General features: G+C 37.8%; 1 pseudogene across 1 annotated transcript; it reads left to right on the forward strand.

Annotated features, from left to right (window-relative positions):
- Positions 1-3,892: 3,892 nt before the first annotated feature.
- LOC309665146 (synaptosomal-associated protein 23 pseudogene) lies at positions 3,893-5,053 on the forward strand (annotated as a pseudogene). Its single transcript has one exon. The product of its transcript is annotated as a synaptosomal-associated protein 23 pseudogene (transcript).
- Positions 5,054-11,084: the final 6,031 nt, after the last annotated feature.

The following is an 11,084-nucleotide window of genomic DNA, read 5'->3' on the forward strand; positions in this document are numbered from 1 at the left end:
TAATTATATACTAAATGTAACTATTAAATTGTAATAATTTTTTTAAAGTTTTATTTTATATTGGAGTATAGTTGATTTACAATGTTGTGTTAGTTTCAGGTGTACAACAAGTGATTCAGTTATACATATACATATATCTATTCTTTTTCAGATTCTTTTCCCATATAGGTTATTACAGAGTACTGAGTAGAGTTCCCTGTGCTATACAGTAGGTCCTTGTTGATTATCTATTTTATATGTAGTAATGTGTGTATGTTAATCCCAACCTCCTAATTTTTCCCTCCTAAATTATAATTTTTAAACTATTAAACTAACTTTGTCTAATTATAAAAGTAATTCATGCTTATTATAAAATATTTGGAAAATACAAAATGTATTTAAACGGAAACATGTCCTTTGAAAACCCTGCTCCCATAAATGAGGTTAATGTTTTAGTACATTTACTTCTAAAGTGCTTCAAATTCATTTCTTTACCATTTTAGTATAGCATTCTGCATCAGGTATATTCATAATCAATACCACCAAAGTCTCAAGCGTGACAGTGATTTGGTTTTGTGCAGGTGGGCCTCTGTGTGCGCTGGAGGAACCAGGGGGTCTCAGGGGACCATCTATCCCACTCCTCCTTTGCCTGAACACCTGGGTTAAGGACAGGCTCTTGGGGCTCAGTGAGGACACTGCGTACTGAGCACCCTGGGGGCAGTGAAGAAAGTGGGAGCACCACATGCTTGCCCTTTTTGTTCCCAAACTCCGTGTCTCCCTGGGGTGGGCACTTCCTGCCACTGATGGGAAATTACTGATCCCTCTACCTAAGTTGCCTATTGAAGAGAAAACTATCAAGTTGGGTCACAGCACATTATTTAACCAAGGGAGTTTGGGGCTGCTCAATAAATGGTGAGTCAGCAAACGTAGCCTTCAAATTCTTCCTTCATAAAATTTAAGACTGTGTCTCGTGGTGGTTCTGACATGTGCCCAGCCTAGTTGTATTCCCTACCTCTCTCCTCACCCCTGCCTCTGCTCCTGTCACTTAAGAGGGCTTCCCTCCACCCCCACCCCTGCACTGATGCAGTTCCCTACCCCAAGGTTGATTCCCTCCTCCTGGAAGGCCCCCTCCCAATGATCAACCTACATCCAAGGACGTACTATGCCAGGAGCCTCATTCATGTTCATTCAACTGGTTCTCTATTTAGTGAGTCAAAATTTATCAATTCTAAGAACTAAAGCATTCTTGTGGTCATCACTCATTGACCAGTGTAGGGCTGACGCTCTTGATTTGTAAAGGCAGACTCACTTTATATTTTTGCACGTGGTGTTCAGTCTCCTTACCTCAGTACTCAAGTCAGAGCAATAACAGAAATGAGAGACATTGGCTTTACAAAGGTTTAAAGCGATCTGAGTAATGTTTGCAGAGTACTTTACAAATTTGAATTCTTTATAATGACTTTTCCAAAGTAGAGTAAATTAATACACAATACATGATTTCTATTGTCCTTTATACATCAATAATTCACCAGTCTACTTTATCAAGAAGAACAACTTCACATTTTAGGTTTATCGGAAAGTTTGGACCATTTTAAAGAAGTTAAATATGGAGAATTTCCCTTTGTTCTGTAAATGTTAAGCCAATAACTGTAACCTCAAATTCCTACTTCAGAAAATTTCAAGTTAAATTTGAATGAGGTTTATTTTATTATTTGTATATAAAAGAATATTTTATTTGTTTCCTTTTCAAAAAGAGTTTTTTATCTTGGAAGAAAACATGGAAATAGATCTTTATGACTGGGTCAAGCAATGACTTCTTAGATGGGACACCACAAAAAAGTGAAAAGAGAAAAAAGATAAATTAGATTTCAACAAAATTAAAAGTCTTTGTGCTTCTATCTATCAAATAATTAGTACTATCAAAAAAATAATGAGACAAACTGCAGAAGAGGAGAAAATGTTTACAAAGCATATATCTGATAGCAGACATATTCTGAATGCATAAAGATCTTATACTACTGAGTAATAAGATAAATAACTCGTTAAAAATGGACTAAGTATTTGTAGACATTTCTCTGAAGAAAATATAAAAATGGCAACAAGCACACAGGAATGTTCAAAATCATCAGTTGTTAGGGAACTGAAGATTCAAACCATAATGAGATACCACTTTTCACCCATTAGGATGGCTAAAATAAAAAAGACAAAAGCAGATGTTGGTGAGGATGTGAAGAAATTGGAATCCTCATATATTGCTGATGAGAATATGAAACGATGCATCTGCTTTAGAAAAGAGTTTGGCAGTTCCTCAAAATGTTAAACACAGAATTACTATATGATCCAGCAATTACACTCATAAATACACACCCAAGAAAGGTTAGAACATATGTCCATAGAAAAAACTTGCATATGAATGTTCATATCAGCATTATTCATCAGAGCCAAAAAAACGGCAACGACCAAATGTCCATCAACTGACAAAGGGACATATAAATATGGTATATCCACTGAAATAATCAGCAAAATAAGGAAGTACTGATATATTCTACAACATGGATGAACCTTTGAAAATATTATTCTAAGTAAAAGAGTCCAGTCAGAAAAGAACACAGATGATTCCATTTATATTAAATTTCCAGAAAAGGCAAATGTCTAAAGACAGAAAGTGTATTCATAATTACTAATTAGCATAAGTAGGGACAGAGCTGGGCAGGGAATAGCAGATATAGAGTAGCTGGATGGTGAGTATAGGTTTCTTTGGGAGAGTGATGAAAATGTTTTAAAACTAGTTAATCATGACGTTGGCACTCTCTGTTACTGTACTTGAAAAACATTGAATAAATGAGTGAATTTTATGGTATGTGAATTATATGTCAGTAAAGCTGTTAAAAAGGCCGCCCCCCCCACACACAGTGGTCATTGTGGTTTTGATCCTGCCTCTCCCACTAGCAGCTAATATTTAAAATAGATGCTATCTTTCCATTTGTCACTTCAGCAGATCAAGTCTCAAGAAGTTTGTGGTCCACAGGAACAATTTATTATATACTTACTACACAGCCCCAACCCTGACAGCAATAACTTTTCTTTTGGATTTATGGTTAAATCCACACAAATTTAAGAAGATAAAATAAAATGAATGAAGGGAGATCAATAGTTTTACAATCATCAACAGATCTGCAGTATAATTATATCCTAGACATATACTCCCTTAATGCACTTCTGGTAAGAAGCTATGGATTAATAGTCTACATTAACTTAGGCTGAGTTGCAGAAGAAAATCTGCATTTATACTTGTGTCACTTTTGCCTGTGCTAAAGAATTCTATTCTAGACAGACTTGCACTATAAAAAGATACATTTGTAATCAACAACAATTGAGACGATACATGGAAGAAATCACTTCATTTTCATAAAAGAACAATAGCAAAAAAATCAAAAGTATGACGAATGTTTAAAGCAATGTACAAAACCTGCATGAAGAAAACTTGTATTTGATAGAACATAAGTCTTTTTTGTTCTATTTACTTTATTTTTAGTCATGATACTTAATGTTTTGAAATTTCAAGTGTTTTTTTTATAGCTTTAAAGAAGGATATACAAACAACACACAGATATACAGTTCTCAGGGTACCTTTAAATTAAACATTTTTCCTTGATGGGCTGTGTCCATTGCAGTGGGCTCATTGAATTTAGATGAGAAGTGTACCAGAGGAGACAGTATGACTTAAAGGGCATGCATTATATAATAGATATGCTACAAAGTGTATTTCTTTTCATCCCTCAACAGCTCTAAAAAGAAGATATGGGGATGTCCATTATGAAAGCAAGAGAACTGGTTCCAAAATTTGACTCAAGTTTCCTTACCTAGCCCTTACCCCTTAGGCAATTAATTCAGGTCTGGCTATTCCAAAGTTCATACACATCCACTTTCCACTGCCCATTGGTGCACTACTCTAATAAACAGTCCAATAAATAGGAAAGGGGAGTGGAGAGCTTTGCTTTTCATTATAGGCTGTTTAGATTCTAAAGAAGGTTTTCTGTTTTGTGGGATACTTACTATTTTATCTCTCAGATTTGAATTATAAATGCAGATACCTTATCTTCATTATGAAATTATAGACAGCTTGAGAGCAGAATATGATTCTACTTTATATCTTTTAGAATATCTAGAACTGAGATAATAAATGAACAGACTAGACATAAAAAGGAGAAGGATTTCAAGAAATATGGGTGGGAGTCCGGCCTGCAGGTGTCCAAGCTGCTGCGGCCAGAAGGGAGTGGCCAGAACTGCTTGAATATCTACATTTCAGTTTCTGCACCTATCAAGAGTTTTAATTCATCATGGATAATCTGTCAGCAGAAGAAATTCAGCTGAGGGCTAACCAGGTTACTGATGAGTCTCCGGAAAGTACGAGGAGAATCCTGGGTTTAGACATTGAGTCTCAGGATGCAGGAATCAAGACTATCACTATGCTGGATGAACAAGGGGAACAACTAAAACACACAGAAGAAGGCATGGACCAAATAAACAAAGACATGAGAGAAGCAGAGAAGACTTTAACAGAACTAAACTAGTGCTGTGGCCTTTGTATATGCCCATGTAATTGTATAACAAATGATGCCAGGGAAGATGAAATGGAAGAGAACCTGAATCAAGTGGGAAGTATCCTAGGAAATCTAAAAAACATGGCCCTGGACGTGGGCAATGAGATTGAGGCTCAAAATCGACAAATAGAACGGATCACAGAAAAGGCTAACACCAACAAAGATCGTATTGACAATGCCAATGCCAGAGCAAAGAAACTCATTGACAGCTAAAGCTACTGCTGTACTTCTTTTTAAAAATTTTTATTTATTTATTTATGGCTGTGTTGGGTCTTAGTTTCTGCACGAGGGCTTCCCCTAGTTGTGGCAAGCGGGGGCCACTCTTCATCGCGGTGCGCAGGCCTCTCACCATCGAGGCCTCTCTTGTTGCGGAGCACAGGCTCCAGACGCGCAGGCTCAGTAGTTGTGGCTCACGGGCCCGGTTGCTCCGCGGCACGCGGGATCCTCCCAGACCAGGGCTCGAACCCGTGTCCCCCTGTACTGGCAGGCAGATTCTCAACCACTGCGCTACCAGGGAAGCCCTGTACTTCTTTATCATTTATTCATTTCCCTAGCTCCTCCTTCAAAGTCATTACCTTTCCAGAGTTGGAAATTTTGTTTCCACACTCTTCTAATTGGGAGATGATGTGGAAGAAGATCTAGGAGTAACAGCCCCCTTATTCTTTTATTTTATCTTTTTCCCTTGAGGGTAGACTGCTGCTTCGTTTTCCTTCTAGTATTTTCTTTCTCAGTCCATACTCTTAGGTTGGTTTTCATACATCATATATAGTGTTATTTTTCATTCTCTCCATTTACTTAGCAGGTTCTTCTGCTTTCAAAATTTGGAAGCATTGCCAAAGACAGCCATGTAAAAGGAAGCTGGGGGCACTGGGGGCAGGCACAAGGAGGAGAGGCAAGAGATAAGAGGTTGTTACCTCAGTAAAACCTGCAGACCCTAAAGCCAGAAGTTGCATAACCATAGTGAAGGTCTAGTTGGCTTTAATTTCTATTTAAGTTGCAGTTATTGCCAATTTAGGCCAATGCTTGGTTTTGGAGTCTATATACACAACATTTTTGTTATACATCACAATTGTGCAACCTCTGCTTCAACAAAGAATAGAATGAGTTTTCTTAAAGTGAGCTTAATTTCTGAACTCTTCATGATTCATTTATGTACATAAATTCTACGATCCCATTTCATTTTGCACCATATAGGAATACATGGTATAAATGAATGGCTTTTTATTTTCATATTATTAGTACTATCATTTGGACTTCCCTGGTGGCACAGTGGTTAAGAATCCACCTGCCAATGCAGAGGACACAGGTTTTAGCCCTGGTCCCGGAAGATCCCACATGCCATGGAGCAACTAAGCCCGTGAGCCACAACTACTGGGCCTGCACTCTAGAGCCCGCAAGCCACAGCTACTGAGCCCATGCACCACAACTACTGAAACCCACACGCCTAGAGCCCGTGCTCTGCAACAAGAGAAGCCACCGCAATGAGAAGCCGGCGCAGCGCAATGAAGAGTAGCCTCCGCTGGCCACAACTAGAGAAAGCCCACACGTAGCAATGAAGACCCAATGCAGCCAAAATAAATTAATTAATTAAAAAAAATAGTATCATGGTCCCATTACAGACCTATTAACCTCATAAATGTGTCATTAGTCTTTGAAGAAAAAATATGTAAATATGTATATATAATATGAGAATTTCTCTCTACAGCAGGGCTTAAAATTTTTTGAAAAGTTTGACAAAGTATATCACATGAATTCAGATTTACCTCAATGCCAAGAATTATGTTTAGATAGGAAAAAAGAAACTTGTTTTGATCTCAGGTAGAAAATAGTTAGATTACTGAGTTTTATGTAGCTTTAAACTTTTTTTAAAACTAGAATGTATTCTGTTTAACTAAAAATGATTTAGAAAATTATGTCTTTGTTTACTTATTGATGACTGCACTATCATTCTCTTAGCCTTTTGTATTCAACTTCCAGAATCACATTTGTTTAGATCTTGAACAGTGTTATAAGAATTTGATTGGTATTTGTCACCTTTATTTAAAAACTAGCTTCTGCACACTTCAAAGCTATTGATGTTGATTGGTTTGACCAATAACCACTGTTTGATCCCTACAATTAAATTTTGTAGCTAAGGAAACTGTTTTTTCAAATAAGTGATGTGCTTCTGTGACTACTTTTTGGGGGGTGGAAAGCAATAATTTTGTCAGCTCTTATTTGACAAACTGAATAAAGCAAAGATCCATAAATAAATAAAAAAAAGAAATATGGATAGAAGGGAAGAGGGAATCAATAATAAATTAGCCAGGTAAATAAGTCTTAAACAATAGGTTTTAAGTAGACCTAGTATCATTAAGATATTAGTTATTCCTAAATTAATGTATACATTCAATGTGATCCCAATTAAAATAACAACAGTTTTGGCTTTCATTTTTGTTTTGGTGAGTGGTGAGGTGCTTTAGTCAAGCCAATTCGAAAGTTCACATGAAAAATAAACAAAAAAATTTAGTAAAACTCTGAATAAAAGAGCAATAAAGAGTAACGGCTCCTACATGATAGTAAACATTCACATCCCTCTCATGTGCCCAGTACATTCACCCCATTCTAATATCCCCCAAAACCTTAACCCATCCCAGCATCAACTCTAAGCTCAAACTCTCACCTAAATATCATCAACATAAAAGGTCCCAAATCTCATCATCTAAATCAGGCATGGGTGAGACTCTGGGTAGTATGGTCCATGCCTGGAAAAACTGTCTCCCCACCTGTGGACCTGTGAAACTAGAAAACAACCTTTTGTAATATGGAAGAATCTTTTGTATTCTATTACAAGTTAATCACTAAAGGGGTGTTGCCTATAAGCTTAAATTATACATAATGGCCCATCTCTGGGAACCCTGCTTTCCAGGTAATGAGTATTAAGCTAAAATACCTTTGTTTAGCTCACAGGAAACATCCTGATCAGGCCCACCTGTGAATGACTGCAGGGAGGAAAATATTAACACATCCCCTCCAGAGGCTGATGGGAACTAGGAAGTGTTTGACTTTACTCCCTCCCCTTTTAGTATAAAAGGAGCCTGAATTCTAACTCAGGCAAGATGGTTCTTTGGGGCACAAGCCCACAATCTTCTCGGTCTGCTGGCTTTCCAAATAAAGTCGTTATTCTTTGCCCCTACAACTCGTCTCTTGATTATTGGTCTGTCGTGCAGCAAGCAGTATGGTCTTAGACTTGGTAACACTTTCTCTTCCAGAATAGAGTGGTGGTACAGGTACAGAATAGACATTCTCGTTTTCATCTAGGAATGGAAAGGGGTCACCAAGCAACTCTAAGCCCAGCAGGACAAATCCCATTAGGTTTCAAAGAAGATTCTCTGTGGCTTGATGCCCTGTCCTTTGGGCCAATGGTGGTGGCCTTGTTGGCCCCTGGCCCTAAGCCTGTGTCTCTGGGCTCTACTTCCATGTCCACACTCTGTCTTTGGAACTGTTCATCCTTTTTCCTGAAGGTCAGCCCATGTTTGTAGCCAAGTAGTTCTATCAGTCCCACATCCTGTTTGTAAAATCTCAGGAGTTTAATAGTCTCCCTTCATTTCTTCCTGTCTCTGTTCCCTTCAGTCGAAGCTGGCAGTGTTTCTGCTGATGTAACATTCTCAAAAACCACATTGGTCTTTGGTGTGTGTCAAGGGGGTCTACTCCATTAGGCAAAAGAGTTCTTCACTGAATCTCCCCGTATAACCCCATCTCTATTCCGGGCTTCTGCTGAGATGGTTGAGTGGACCCAGGAGTCACCTACATAATCTCTTCTGCAACACGTTTTCCAGCCACACCTTGGCCCTCTCTCCCCAGCACACTTCCTCCCAAAACTGAATTTCCTCGTTTCTTCATACTTTCTAATCTGGATTGGCTTGAAACCTTCCAAATAATCAAGGGCTGGTTCCTTTTTGCCTAGTAGTTCCTTGTTCAATTTCTCTCTTTCCTCGGGCATTTTACTATCAGCAGGAAGGAGCTTTGCTTGGAAATCTCTTCAGCTCCATATCCAAGTTTATTGCGTGTTAAGTTCTATTTTCCACCCAGAATGAAGGAACACAATTCAGCCAAGTTTTCTGCCTCTTTATAACAAAAATTACCTTTTCTCCAATTTCCAATAATATGTTCATTTCCTTTTAAAGTCTCACCAGAGAGATTTATATTTATAATTATAATCATATTTATATTTATATCAAGATTCTGTTCATGAACAATAGGATGTTCATGATGAGACGCTTTCCTTACAATGCTTTTGACTTCTCTCTGAGCTCTCACCAGAATCACCTTTAACATCATATTTCTACTTTCTCATCAAGATGATCTAGGATTTTCCAATCACCAACCTCTAAATTCTCCTAGCCTTTACTCATTACCTAAATTCAAAGCCACTTCCACATTTTTAGGTATCTGTTACTATGGCACCTTAGTTCCCAGTACCAGAATCTGTATTAGTTTCCTAGGGGCTGCCAAAACAAATTTTCACAAACTTGGTGGCTTAAAACAACAGAATTGTTTTCTCTCTACAGTTTTGGAAGGGCAGAAGTCAAAAAATCAAGGTTTGGGCAAGGTTAGTTCCTTCTGGAGGCTCTGAGGGACTATCTGTTCCATACCTTTCCCCTAGTTTCTGGTGGTTGCTGGCAATCCTTGGCATTTGCCTGGATTGAGCACTCAAATCTCTGCCTCCATCTCCACATGGTGTTCTCCTTTGCGCCTCTGTGTGTGTTCTTTTCTGTTTCTTATAAGGACAATCTCATTTGATTTAGAGACCACTCTCATCTAATGGGATCTCATCATAATCCTTACCTTAATTACATCTGCAAATACCCCAATGCCAAATACGTCACATTCTGAGGTTCTGGGAGGACATGAATTTTGAGGGGACACTATTCAACCCATTATGGTTAGTTATACTTCAAGAAAATTATTATTTTTAAGAAGTTTCCAGAGCTTGCTTATATAAGATAGATAAGATAGTGTATTAGGGCATTTTTCTCCTACTGAAATGTTCTTCTCTAGCCTGTTTGGCCCATTTTAAAATCCTGCTATCCACATGGTGATTTAAAGTGATCCTCCTTTTCTGTCAAGTAAATTAGAATTTCTGTCTCATTATGCTCCCAGTGTTGAATTTTCCTTTTGATCTGATTGACTTCTGAAGTGATAAGTTCACAATTTGCTCTGGTACTTTTAGCATATAGTTGCTGTTTTACACATCAGAGCTTAAGGCCCCCTGAGGGGTTTCTGTGATTTTCCCAGGAATCTTAACAGTAAGTTTCATTCATATTTTCACACCATATTTACTACTACTTTCCAGACTCCGGTTTATTCTACCAATTTGTTGCATTTTCGTTGATGTGTATACTCTATTTCTCCCTCTCTTGGTCTCTCTGTGGAGTACAGAATGGCTGTGCGCTGCTTTTCTCTGTTACGCGGTGCTGGTGTGACTGGACCCCTCACTAAAGCAGACTCCCCACCCTTCCTGCCGGGTTCTCCTTAAATTTGTCAGTTTTAAAAAATATTCACTTCATAGCAGACCTTATTATGAGGTCTAACATAACACTTGTAGCCTCAATAAAGCCATTTTTAAAAAACTTGTAATTTCCCAACATTTCATGAAATAAGCAGCTCCACGTTTTTTTTTAATGTTTCCAATATCATGATTTCATCTTTTTGTTATGCTACCTGACCGTGACCAATGTTAATGTTGTGGAGGTTGCTTTCTGATACAAACTAAGTTATAAGAACTTATTTATGGTCAGGAGTATATAGGCAACTTGGGAAGATGGGCCAAATTCTTCCCCTCTCTTTCAACATTTTATCCAGCCAAGTACATACACACATATCAAAATGCAGCCACCAGTGTCATATAACACTCTGACCTGCTTCCAAATTCAGAGTCTGTCCTTTTATCTCATAACATGGCTGTTACCATCTTGTCCAGAGCCAAGTGTTCCTTGATAATATGCATTCCTTATCAATGCAGCCTCTGCATGGAAATCCCTGAAGATGAAGGTTGGTGTAAACCTTCCTATGTCCATGAAAGTGGTATCAACAGTGTTTGATCCATGAACAAAGTACGTGTGCACTTCTGATGGAAGTTGGGAGAAAATGTGAAAGAGTATAATTGATGGAGCACCCAATGAAATAAAATACAACACTTCAGTGTAATGAGTAGCAGGATCTTGATCTACAAGATTTGTAGATCAGGGATATATATATATATGTATATGGGAATTAGAGCAAAAATGAGTGGGGATTTTTTGTTTTGTTCTTGAGCTCATAGAGGAGTTGTTAAGAAGACTCTTGCAATCATATCATGGAGGTGCTACACCCACAAAGTGCTGCCCCTTTGGTTTTTCATGAGAGGGAAATATATATATATATAACCTTTATATATATATATATATTTCCCTCTCATAAAAATAGTATATATACATTAATATTATAGTAAATTATTATATATTGTGAAATATTAATATT

The sequence above is a fragment of the Balaenoptera physalus genome (assembly GCF_965194825.1).
Source record: "Balaenoptera physalus genome assembly, chromosome: 7".
In the NCBI taxonomy this organism is placed as follows: Eukaryota; Metazoa; Chordata; class Mammalia; order Artiodactyla; family Balaenopteridae; genus Balaenoptera; species Balaenoptera physalus.